The 9159-nt window shown below is 47.2% G+C and overlaps 1 long non-coding RNA gene across 1 annotated transcript; it reads left to right on the forward strand.

Annotated features, from left to right (window-relative positions):
* The first annotated feature begins 5888 nt into the window (after positions 1 to 5888).
* LOC116797577 lies at positions 5889 to 8903 on the forward strand. The gene is made up of 2 exons (XR_004360688.1): positions 5889 to 6049; positions 8018 to 8903. It is a non-coding gene; the product is annotated as an uncharacterized LOC116797577 (long non-coding RNA).
* The last annotated feature ends 256 nt before the right edge of the window (positions 8904 to 9159 follow it).

A 9159-nucleotide genomic window follows, 5' to 3' on the forward strand; every position in this document is an offset into this window, starting at 1 on the left:
TTTGTGGTGTGAGGGCCAGGAATGCTGTAAATCATTATAAACCCCATTAGCTGTGGCAGAACATAAATTGGCCTTTCAGGAGTTGTTCTTGACTCCCATACTGCAAGAGTAGGTGGGTTAGGTAGCTGATTTGAGGCACCACAAGGAGAGCAGAGATTGCCAAACACACCAGTGGTGTGGACACTCAGAAAGATGAAAATCTTGCTCATGTAATGGTGGCATCACTATGGCAATGGCCCTTCTCCATCCCCAGTCCCCAAGGATTCCAGAAATGTCAAGCTCTTGCTTATGCAAATAGCTCTTCTGTTTTTATATTAATATTAAGAACAGGGGAAACATCTCAGTTATTTGACTAATCCAATCAAAAATAATCAGAAGTGCTGTTTACATCCTCAAAGCCTGCAGCTTTCCCCCAGTCCTCTGAGTGCTCTGGGGACACCTCAGACATCTGCACTGATCCAAAGACATCTTGAGGGGTGGCTCAACAATCATCTTTAGAAGTGTTTGTATTTAAGGGACACGTGACATGGGTTTTTTAAAACTTATAACCCCTAAATTCAGTGGAAGACTTTTGGCCCAGTGCAATGATTTACACTCTTCTGTAGGACAGATGCCATCAATTTATATGCTGTGGGTTAACTACACAGTCAGGACCTTTACAAATGTCTGGCTATAAGATTAAAATCTTGAGGAAAACATTGAAATCTACAAAAATACTCTAGGTCTGCATATTTTCCATGTACATGAGTTTCCTATTGTCCTTGACAAACAGCCTCATAGCTTAAAGTCACATCCACACATGAACTTCACTCCTGCCTTATGGCACAAACCAGTCATCCCAATCCTAAACCTGCCAGGGGCTGGAGTTTAACCTTTGAGTGTGCACATTCCCAACATTTAGACTTCAGCCTACACAGAGGAACAAGGAGGTTTATGGGTTAAAAACAAGAGATGAAGCAATGCCTGGGTCCACACTGGGGTCAGTGCTGTTTGGGTGTGCCTGTGCAGGGTCCTCAGTCTCCAAAGATCCTTTTAGAACTTTATGTTTCTTTTTGAGGTGATGGTGATGAACCCTAAGGTGCTATAAAGAGTGGCTGCCTGTGAGTGATCTATGTGCTCTACAGGTAATGATTTACTAAAGCAGAGTCAGTCTGGTGGACAAGGGTGATGGGATCCCTTGTAAATGGAGTTTGCTAAAACTAAGGAATGAATAGAGCATTATGTGCAAATAGGATCTGAGGCAAAGTTACAGCTCTGGCCACCTGATCCCCAAACCTCCTGGGAAGCTCAGGACCCCAAATGATCACTGAGATTCTATAAAGTTACTTTTTAAACGACATTGAATAGATACCCAAGATCCAGGCAACAATATGGATTTGCTGTTGTTAATATATCAAGGATGCTGGGCTTGTAAAATGGTAAATGAACGGTTTTCTCTACAGTGTAATCCCATTAGATCATACAAATGAATGTAAGAATAATAAAATCTGGAGAGGAGATGACTCAGAAGGGAGCTGGTAACCACTGTGGGTTATCAGAACACAGATGACTCTATCAACACATCTCCTTTGTTTGCTCAAGGTATTGATTCAGCCACCTTGTTTATAGTGCCTCTCACCAGCCAAAAAGCCCTCTGACCTTATCACAATGACAGAAACTTCCACGTAGGCGTAAACATTGGGCAACACATCTGTGGCAGGTGATAACATCGACACAACCCGGCTGTAAGGGCCTCTTTGCTGAGGCTGCCAGCTCAGCACCACAGTGGCACACACACACACACTGCAAATATGTAAGGATTCACAGGGAAAACTGGGCCAAATAGGCTCATTTGCACACACAAACTACAAAGGCACAAAGGCAGGTGGTCGAGGAGAGAAGCAGCTGTGCCTTCTTGGCACGAAGGTCGAGGGAAAAATCAGTTTAAGCAACTGGAGCATATGGGGACCTTCAGAACGTGCACATGGGCTGGATGTCCTTTCCATCAGTTTGTTTTGTTCTGTTGCTGTTCCTTCGCTCTTTCCCTGCCCTTAAGCTGTGCACAGTGAAGAATGTCCTGCTCCTGCCCATTGGTACCAGGGCAGTGGGATTTTCTGCCAGGCAAAGGGCTGAGTGGGAGCAAGAGCAGCTGCCAGGCCAAGGAGGGAGCCAGGGTCACATCTTGGGTGCCAGCCCAAGCAGGGGGTGTGTGGGAGGCGTAGCTCAAGACAGCCACTCATCAAACAACTTCCCAGAAAACCCTCTGGATTTCTGGGAAGGGTTTCCAGGAGGGCTGTCTGTGATCTGAGACCTGGGGAAGGATGTGTCCAGAGCTGTGTTCTCTTAATCACAGCCCCTGGAGTCGGTTCACTGGCTGGAATGACAGGTCATGTTACAGTAAAAGCTGTAAGGCCTGACTTCCACATTCCCTATTTCCGGGCTGAGGCAGGACAGATGAAGTTTATACTGTTTATAACTTCAGTGCAATGTACACTCTGCAGCCTGTGGCCCATACAGAAGCAGAGATGGGCAGCAGTAGAAAATAGCCATAAGGGCAGACTGCAACCCAGCATGTCCCTGCCTGCCTTGTGTGAGATTTACCAGGTCTAGGGTGACATCTTTAAATACTCAGCTCCTACAGAAGCATCATCACTCCCTTTATGCCCCTTTGTGCTGCCAGAGATGCAGCAGCCACTGAAGTCTGGTACTTGAGCTCTCCTAATTCACATGGAAGCAGTTTAGGAGGTGTCTGACTGTGGGCAGCAGAACTGACAGAGCTGACTCCTCAGTCATCACATTTACAGCCCAGCATGGCAATTTAAATGTTCCTAGATTTCAGTTAAATTTAATACAGTGCAGCACCTAAGGTAGGTTCCTCAGGCAAGAATCATAGAATCTGTCCAAGACTGTCCAAACTACCAATGAACACTTTTTGTCTACCTATGAACACTTTTCTGCTTAGTTCTGTATGTGCTGTAGGGTGTGAAACCACATATCCCAATTCATCCCCACTGAGAGTGTATAGGAACGAGTTCTAAGCTATTGGGAGTTTATACAATGATAGTGAAGTAAAGCTACAGGCTTTTTATGTAGAGCACTTCCCCTAAAGAATGCTAATTAACGGGGAGGACTCTACGATAACATAACACCATATTTTTTTAGCCAATAATTTGGTTAAAACCGTTCCTTTCCACCTGGTTTCTCACCTGTACCTGTGCGTGGGTGTGTTCGCTGCGCCCTCTGGTGGGAGCACCTGAGCAGCACAGGAAGGTGTGTTTCCATCTAAAACATATCTGATAAGGTGACAAAAGTGCTCTTCCACCACCGAACGCGAGCTTAGCAGGACTTGCCTAGGTGATCAGCAGCGGATGGTTCCCTAATTTACGAGGCGAGCAGCTATCCTAGTGGAATTTACTGTTTGCCTTACCTACCATGGCCGGCAGCGCAGGGGGAGCAGTAAAAGACACTAATCTAATTATCTTGCCGAGCTCATTAAGGAGTCTGTGACACGGATTTCAGCTGGGTGCCTGGGCTGGGCAGCCTGAATGTCCTCCGAGCTGCACGAGAAGCCTGTTTGCCCGGGGAGCACCGTCACACCAACAGAACAGCAACACGCCACCGGCTCCAGACATTTGTGCCACCGGCTCCTGCATCTGCTGGAAACTCATTCCTGGAGCATGGGCACATCCAGGTTTGTACCTGGGTGGGCCAGAGGACGCTGGACACACTCACTGGAGCGATGCATAAGCTAAATTTGCACATTGTTCCTTAGCCTGTGGAGTTTTCTGCCTTCCAGGTTGGAGGCAGCCCTGCCTGCCTCTACCTCTCATTCCCCAGCAGAGAGCACTGCAAGAGCAATGTTAGGAGCAGAGTCACCTTGGAGCAGTGAGGGATTAGGCGTGTAAGGTTTGATCTTTAACAGCTCCTGTGCAGTCTCTGACTGAGCCTCCAGTTTTGCCTATATATGCCTATCACCCACTCTGGACACTGAAGATACTCTGTCTTGTGGCTCCTGCTCCTCTTCACCAAACACATCTCTGAGGGGAGATCAGTTCTAAAAAGCTCAGGCATTGATGACTTTTTCTGGGCCATTAGCACTGTTTGGGCACCTCACTTGCTTGATCCAGACAGCAAATTCCTACCTGCTTCCTGACCATCATCACCTGATTTTCATTTTCCTCCTCCAGGTGGAATGAGGAGGTGTGTTTGCTCATACCTGTTCACCTCAACAGCTGTACAGACAGGCTGCTCTGGAGTGCTTCTCCTTCCCCATCATAATTTTCTGGTAGTGATCTCAAACTCGGAAAACATTGATTGTCCAGTCCCCCGACTGCTTCACATGCCCAGTGGGATATTGTTGGGGAATCAATCTCTTTCTTGCTTCAGCCATCCATTGAATTTGAGCTCTGGGGGTACCACACACTGTGATGTGTCTGCTCCTCTGTCACAGGGTGCCCTTCAGCTCTGTGAGCTGGAGGAGGGAGCTCTGCAGAGTGCAGGTATTCGGTCCAGGGGATGTGGGTACAGGCAGGGGAATCACAGGAACACAGGTTTTGTGGTCATGCTGTGGGCCTATCAAAGCACCGGGAGAGTGGGCCAGATCTGGGAAAACACTGTGTTCCAGACACTGCTGTTACAGCATGTGGAGTGTTTCTAGGGAATTTCATGAGGATAAATGTGCACAGAAGCATTGTGGCCTCCACAGATCAGACACCACAGGAGCCACATCAGGAGAAGTTCCTAAATTACTCTTTTGCCAGTACAGAATGAACCCAACCAGGAAAGGGTTGAGCCGACTATTCCTGGGACTTGTTTTGTCTGGTGGCTTCCTACAAAGTGGAGCAAGGACTCACCAGCTTGTTCCACATCATTAGCAGCTGGCAGCTTGCCAACCATTACCAGCCTAGTCTGGATCTCACCCAGCATCTTGGAGATGAAAGACATTGCAGCACCACTGCACTCACTGTTTTAGGTCCCAGTCCAGGTCCCACTGCAGTCAGTTACTCTTTTTCCTCTGGGTGCAGCTGGAGCTGGGTCTGACATCCCTGTAACAGATGTGTCTCAAGTTTTCAGATCAGTGAAATATTGGTAACACAGTCCAACACAGCAGATAGGTGCCTGCAACCCCGCTATTTTCTGGCATCAAATTAAAACCAGCAACACAGTCAAGCAGGAGCATGAGGAATTATGTTTCTTTCCTGAAAACACTGAAGGCTTGAACTTAGAGCAGCCAAAGCACCTGGTGAAAGGAATCTAGAAGCCTGCTTAAATGCATGTCAGTGGGAGGCTGATACTCTTTCCAAAGTGCATCCCTGCCAGGAACACCATCAAAGAAACCTCTCTGGTGGTGATGAGCATCCCAATAGCACTCATCTGCCCTAAGAATGGCTGAGGTCATTGCTCAGATTCTGGGAGCATCCTTGGGAGAAGGATGTGTGTCCAAAAGAGTATCTATCCAAAGTCACAGTGAAGACTGTGTAGCATCCAAGAACACAATGAAGAGACACATCACGTGGCTATTCTGTCAGCAAGATTTTGTTGAGAGTATTTCAAGTGATTTGATGGGCATCCTAAAGGCTGTAAAATGCACCTGCATAATTTGAATTCCTTCTATCTGTCTCATTTTGCAGTGAGGGATTATTGACTCCTCCTCTTTTACCATGTGGAAAGCTGAAGCACAAAAACAGTGGGCACAAAATGATCAAGCAGGGATGAGGCCAGGGCAGGGACTGCCTTGCCCAAAGGTCAGCAGTTGTCTGTCACAACATGTGCCCCCTCAGTCAGCTGTGCTTGGATGTTCTGGATGGAGTCTTGGGTTCTTACATGACTTGGCCTCTGATTCTGAACATGTTGTCAAGGCTAAAATAGATTTAGTTCCACCTCCAGGACCAAGACACCAAGGAGCAGCTGCTTGGTCATTCTGCCACTGCAGGCTGAGCCACCAGGGGAGCAGCAGTCTGGCAGCACAGGAACAACACGGGCATTCAAGGGGATGGGAAAGTGGGTAAAATTGTAACCAGAAAAAGGCATTTTTTCCACACTAACACGGAACTGAATTCAGGAGCTTGAGGTAAGAGGATGCCACTAAGGCCAAGAATTCAGTCTTTTGTTTTTCCTCTCCAGAAGAACAGGAGGTGTGATCAGTGGGAACAAATGACTGAGAGTCCTGAGAGCCCTTGGTTACTGGGAGGCTGTTCAGAGCTGGCCTGTGCACAGCCTGGATCCCTGCTGACTCAGAGAGCCACCACCACTGACCGTGGGAAGGCCAGCTCTGGTTCTGCTGGAAACATCAGAAAATACTGGTGGCTTCACACTGTGGGCAAGGAGGACCTGTAGCACAGTGCTGAGACACCTCAATAGCTTTCCCTCTGAAGGATACATGAAGCTCCCAGAGGTCTGTGGGGAATACCAGGAGCCCATGAAAGTCTTTTTCCAAGAACCAGCATTATTGAAGTGCAGTGGGTGAGCAGAGCTATTCCAGCCTTGGCAGTTCAGTAAAAATGTAGCCTAAATAGCCAAATATAGGGTATGGAGACAAATATAGTCAGAAAGAATCATGATTTCTGCAGAATGAAAAGGGGATAAATGGAAAAAAGTAGCAGCATCCCTCTCTGTGAACCCCCTTCCCTCCATCCTCATAGCCTTCTCTGCAGGCAAGACTGGGATTAATGGGAAACATATGGGAAGAGAGTCTGTGATCCAGGGCTCCAGGATGAGCAGCTGAAGCATGAAGGAGCTACCTGGACCCCATTCAGGAGTGAGCTCAGGGATCAAACATCTTGTGAATGGGGAGTGGGCTGGGTGGGGAACTTAAAAGGTGCAGGGTCCAGTTTGGTGGTTCCCACCCTCCCAGGGCAACACGCCAGCCTGAGAATGTTCCAGTTCCAGCACAGCAGAGCATGAGAGTCACTAACCATACCCTGCACCTTCCCACAACACCTCTTTCCCTTCCTCCCAAATCAAACTGTCAGAACTGGACAAGCCATGAGGGACATTGGTCCTTGCTGAGGTCTGAAGACAATGTATAATGCAAGTGAACAGTGTGTTGTTACAAGGCAGAATAGAGTTGCTTCCAATTTAAACCCTAAAATCATGGTGACAACCTGCACCACCTACATGCTCTTGTCATCCCCCAACTGGAATTACAGCAGAAACATGGTGAGGAAAATTTTCAGTGTGACAGTGCTCTGAATATCTTTGTTTCCTGTGTTTCTACTTCTCTGCAGTTTAACTAACAAAATACCTGCAGGAATGCAATGAAATATCCTTCATCTCAACAATACCTCTCACCTCCCTGGATTTGCACATCATCACTCGATTTAATCTTTCCCTTAAAAATAAGGAGTGGGGTTTTTTTAAAGAGGAATTAAATAATCTAAGTGAGGGTGGAATGCACAGGAGACAAGCTCAGTTACAAATGCTCTGCTGTTTTATTAGCTAACATCAGCATAAAGTGCTCAGTAAAATGGCTGCCCATACCATCAGTTTTATTACCTTCCACATGTGCTTTTTTATTATCATTAGCTGAGCTTTAAACAATCCTTTCCAACCTTTCCTGTGTCTTGATCTTTGCTGTCCTCACTCCAGAATTAAGTAACAAGGTTGTAACCAAGCATTTTCCATGTCTTACTGTACAAGGTTCTTTGGGTTATTCCAGGACTACTTTCTTTACCTAGTCCCTGACATGCTGATTGTGCCATGAAGTCTGTGCATAGACCCCCTGAAATTACCACTCTAACTACAACATGAAAGCTCTGGGTGACCTTCAGATTTATCTCAGTTAATCTTCTGTCCAGCATGGCTTTAAAAAGATTTGGTCTAACAGCCTAAGACTTGGATTAAGTTTTATGGGAACAAAAGTGGTAATTGCTACAATTTGAACATATTTTTTCTTGGGTTTGTTTTTTATTTAATGGATGGGAATTTCCATTTAAAAATGCTCTGCAACATTACAATCTGGATAGAGGAACAGTGAGCCAACATGGCTCTTTGCAATACAGCAATAAACCCTCAAGGACTCTGTGTCCTATTGTTGCAGCTTTATGGGCCCTGCCTCTTTTTCTATAAATTTGAAGCTGTCGGTCACCAGATCCTTCTAGAAAATTCCTCACCCGCTTTCCCCAAGAACTCCAGAATAACCTGCAATGCCCTGAAACATCTCAGGATTTCTTTTGGGACCAAGTCTCAACAAGAGGATCTTTCAAAGCTTGGCCCTTTCTCCCAGTGCTGAAGGGCTGCCTCAGTGTCACCGATGCAAGAGCTTCCTCACTCACATCCAGCCCACCCAGTGACACCCACCCGGGCTGTTTGGAGCTGTGGCCCCCGTGTGAGCTGTGTTCACTCCCTGGCAGCCAGGACTCAGTGAGATGGGACTCTACACTATCTGTCAGGGGTTGCACTGGTGTGTGTTGTGCATGCAAGACTTTGGAGCTCTTGCTCTGCTGGGGCCACCAGCCTGGAATGTGCTTCCTCCTGAAACGTGTCCTAGTGACAGTCTAAAGGAACTTTGTTGTTTTGGCTCGACTCTGTGTTCCAGTTACCTGGGGGTTTGTGCTGGTGGCTGAGAAGTTCTGCCCAAGCCAGTGCCTTTCCCTGCACTGAGCAGAGGGTTCTGGTGGAGGGGCAGAGATTCCTCCCAAGTGGGAGGAATTAGAGTCATGCAAATGGCAGACAGATGCTGAATTCCTCCATGCTGGGATTCCTCAGGAGAAGAGAGTGCCGTGCTGTAGGCACAGGGACAAGGTGTGAGTAGGAAGCGTGTAGGGAACGGGGGAGCCTTTCCCACCAAGAATATGTGCTTTGTACCCTCCACTTCTCTGCTTTTCAGCCAGCCAGCAAAATTAAAAACATGTGAGGGGTGGAGCAGGAGGGCAGGGATTTATGGGTTGTTTTATAGGAGATGATATAAAACACTTTTATGTCAAGTCCTCTGTTGTGTTAATTTCCTTTCTCCTTCTCTTGCTCTTTTCTTAACCACATGCAGGAGAGGCAGAGCAGGACAGATCCAAGCTCTCTGCAGTCCCAGCACAAATCTATCTACTGGCCTGTGGTCAGTGGCCAGCCCACCCCTTCTCTTACTGTGCCATTATGGGAAATGAAACCTGGAGCCAGGTGATGTCTTTGTGCTGTGGGCACTTCAGTCTTGTTGGTTCACCAGCTCTTCTGACAGCTGTGCTGAAA

This window comes from Chiroxiphia lanceolata, chromosome 22 (genome assembly GCF_009829145.1).
Source record: "Chiroxiphia lanceolata isolate bChiLan1 chromosome 22, bChiLan1.pri, whole genome shotgun sequence".
Taxonomy (NCBI): Eukaryota; Metazoa; Chordata; class Aves; order Passeriformes; family Pipridae; genus Chiroxiphia; species Chiroxiphia lanceolata.